The sequence below is a fragment of the Lolium perenne genome, chromosome 5 (genome assembly GCF_019359855.2).
Source record: "Lolium perenne isolate Kyuss_39 chromosome 5, Kyuss_2.0, whole genome shotgun sequence".
Classification (NCBI taxonomy): Eukaryota; Viridiplantae; Streptophyta; class Magnoliopsida; order Poales; family Poaceae; genus Lolium; species Lolium perenne.
In genome coordinates, this window is record NC_067248.2 from 151,574,613 (window position 1) to 151,578,763 (window position 4,151).

Consider the following 4,151-nt stretch of genomic DNA (forward strand, 5'->3'; position numbering starts at 1 on the left):
GGCTCCACCACCATTTGGATTGTTCACACCAACAGATTACTACATTCACATGGACTCTCGTACAGAGATTTGTCCTGCTCACCCTAACATTCGCATCCCTGAACTTCCGACACGGTTCGCCAATTTCGAAGTGACCACGAGAATTAGAAACAAATCGATCGGAGGTAGGTATATTTTTTTATATTTTAACTAATTAAACTACTGATGTTCTTACTGTCATGCATTTGTAGATTTTCAGGGTATTGTCATACATGACAGCCCGGTCATATTTCACAATTCAAACAATCGTAGAACCCCTTGCCGAGATGTCTTCCTGATGAATACCAAGTAAGATAAAAAGTCTTCCGTTTGTTTTATTATTCTTCTGACTATGGGTTTACTAATGACTGGTACTTTACAAGAGGATAATACCTTGCTCTGCGTATATGGGGCAAGCACGTCTCACGTCACATGACACAGTGGCGGCTTGCCGAACAACATATGTGGACCTTGGCTGCATCAAATCTTCGGTACAGCGTGGCGCAAGGTATATTAGAAGCTATGTGTAGTTGTCTTCACTAAATCTTGAGCATACATGTATATTATAATATTTATTTATTATATATGTATATATGTTGTAGGGGCTTTGAGATAAATAGACGAGTCACATATTGTCTTCAAGTCATGCATTGATGGTGATCTGGAGTCATATCGTCTAACCCTTACCCCAAATCTGAAATACATAAGGAGACGGATCAGAGTGTTTGTTCGACTCAGGTTGAAGATGGGTTTCTATACAAACCTACGTTCGACAAGGCTGTGAGTCCATGAACAGGGGGTAGCTTTTATCCTCAGCAGACTCATGTATGCCCATGAATTATTATTAGTATTAGAACGGAATACACTGCAATTCTTGGTCACAAACCTGTTCTCGGTGTAATAGCCATTCAATTATTACGATACACAAGTGTTTTCTATTCTATTGTTTGTGGTTAACCAGTTTCTGAGAAACTCCAACTTGAAAAGTACTTAGGATATGCATAAGGTGCATATAGAAAGTAGCAAACAAAGAATGGTGATGACATAAAATACTTTGTATTCAGTAATATAAAATACTCTGTATTCGGTAATATAAACATACATGTGAATGTCAAAAGTTTGCTAGCACGAATCAACTGCACTTGATGGTCATCAACATCCAGTGCCACTGCATGGAGTTGTCACAACAAAAATTAGTAGTTTAGATGTGCACTAAATAAATCACAAGTACACACCCTGGAACTTGGAACTGTTCAAACAATATTTATATCCTTCTAGCATCGACAAAAGCAAAAGTGGATGTTCCCACAAAAATTATGAAGTTCAATTAAAAATTTAGCATTTGATCGTAATCATTTTCAATGACTAAAGCATTTGATCATAATCATTTTAAAGTGAGAACAAATTGTTGTAAATTCCTGAAATGACTATAGCCCAACACTTGCATTTTAAATAAAGCATCACATTTAATAATCCCCTAAATTTCGTTCATAAAATCATCTCATTAAATATATCCCTAAATTTCGTGGATCAAATCAATATGCAAATATTCAGTGAATCCAATAGTATCTAGGTCGGCTGAAATTAACTCACCAGCTATGGTAACTAAATCATTTCACGCTATAGAATTAAAACATTGCCCAAAATCTTTGCATACTTTCTCAATAGTATGTCGGCAGACTCAAATTAACTCCCATCCATCACGCTATAGTAATTAAAATATTGCCCAAAATCTTTAATATTATCTCAATTGTATCTTGGCAGACTGGAATTAACTCCCCATCCATCAAGCTATGGTATTTAAAACTTTTCCCAATTTCTCCCCAAGCACCTCGTTATGGTAATGGTAATTAGAACATTGCAGTTAATTAGAATCTGCACAAGTTTGCCTCTATGAGTTCCTCTGGTCTCTAATCGGTTTTACATGATTCATGTCAATTTTTTTGGGAGTTGTTTCTCGATGTGAATAGTCCACCAACCAATTGGGAGCATGCCCCGGTGCCTCACCGACCTCCGTGACTGTATCTTGCCATGTGTCTGAGAAGATTGATCTTTCAGTTCGATTATATCTTCATGTGTTTGTTATTTTCCAAGATAACATCTATTTCTTGGATTAGTTATTGATCGACTACATCACTATATTCACCATATCCAGGAATTAAGGACGACGAAGAAAAACATGGAGGCTGTGACAAAGCAGATCTAGCTCTTGGAAAAAGTTAAACTCGGAGGCGTTGGGGAAGGAGATTGAGGTCACTTCTCTACAACCAGGGAGAGACAAACACTTGGTGTAGTTAACAATCGCTCACGAGACGCAGATGGGATGCATGCGATTCACTGTCTCTTTTAGAAAACAGGCTAAAACCTTCTACTTTGGATTTTCACAATGTGATGCTTGTGATTAATCATATGTCAAACACACCAGTTTTGAAGATTACGACCTTTTTCCTTTTCCTTTTTTATCTGAGAAAATGTACTATGCAGAACAAGAGCCATTTAAAATAATCATATGGGGGAGAGATTTTGAAGATGGGCGACTTGCTGCTGACGGACAAAGAAGCATCAGGGCTGGTTATCACGGGGATCGCACAGACGAATATCCCGCGTCCGAGATGGGCGATCATTGGTAAGGTTTGCTCCCCAAGGAAGTTGATCTTAGGAGCATTGGAGAAGGCGATGGATCGTGCATGGGGTCTGCATGGTCCTGCACAATTCAAGGATATTTGTGACCATCGGTTCGTGGTGTGTTTCACCAGGGAAGGAGATTCGAATCATGTCAAGAAGAATGGGCCATGGCAATTTGACTTCAATGCGATTTTGATAAAGGATTTTGATGGCTATGTTCGGCCGTCAAACATGGTTTTTGATACAATGGACGTCTGGGCTAGAGTTGCAGATCTACCTATGGACATGATGAACAGAGTTTTTGGAGAATTGATTGGTGGCTGGATTGGCAAATTCATATCAGTGGAGGTTGATGAGGAGGGTGTTGCTTGGGGAGAGGATCTGAGGATTAGAGTGGCTATTAGAGTGGACCAACCTCTAGTCTGGGGAGTCAGTCTCAAAGAATCAGAGAAGGATGAAGTAGGGAGGTGGTTTGATATCCGATATGAAAAGATCCCTCACTTCTGTTTTGACTGTGGGTGTCTTATCCATGCAGAGGGGAAGTGTCGGGCGGATGGAGAAGAACCAAAACAGTGGGGTGAATGGCTCCGCGTGGAACCGAGGAAAACTAAAAGCCCACCTAGCTTCAGTAAGCCGATAATGTCATCCGGGAGTTTTATCTCAAGGACCTTTTCTGCTGATTCTAGAAACAGGGAGCCAGGAGTGTTCATTCGTGACATTCCGCCAAGAAGGAACATGTCAAGAGATTTTTCGTATTCCAGTTCATCACGCACTAGCATTGATGAACGGCCCAGAGAGAGGCGAGAAGTGACTAGCCCAATAAAAGGCTATGGATCTAGGGCTTATGAAGAAGAAGAGAGAGCGGATTTACGACGGGCTACACAAAGGTCCTCCCCGTCGAGGAGGGACAATCAAGCCCAAGGAACTTTTGCAAGGAGAACTCGAAAGGTTGATACATCTTCCCCAAGCTCTTCCTGGCCACTGGGCACGGGGAGCAGAAAGAGGGGCTCAAAGAAAGTTTGGTTGCCGGTAGAAGTGAGGGTGGTTGTGGAAGGAGTGTCTCAAGCTGTTGGGAAGCGCCAACGTACCAATTCGGTGTTTGATCGTCTTGAAAATCCAACAAACCCACTGGCGGACCCTGCGGTGCAGGGCCGTCGGGGCCAATGAATCTTCTTGGCCTAAACTGCCGTGGTTTGGGGTTGGATGTGGCAGTGGGCGAGCTTTGTGACCTGGTTAGGTCCTACAACCCAGAGGTGGTGTTCTTAAGCGAAACAAAAATAGAAGAAGAAGATAATGGAGCTTCTACAGTGGAGATTTGGTTTCAGACATGGTGTCAATGTGGATGGAAAAGGTAAAGGAGGAGGGTTTGCGATGTGGTGGCGAGATGGTATCGAGGTTTCTTTTCGTCCTTGGTGCCAATATTATGTTGACGCTGAAATTAAAACGGAGGCGGGATTGTGGAGAGTCACAGGTATATATGGCGAACCAAGGTTAGAACTGAGGGATAA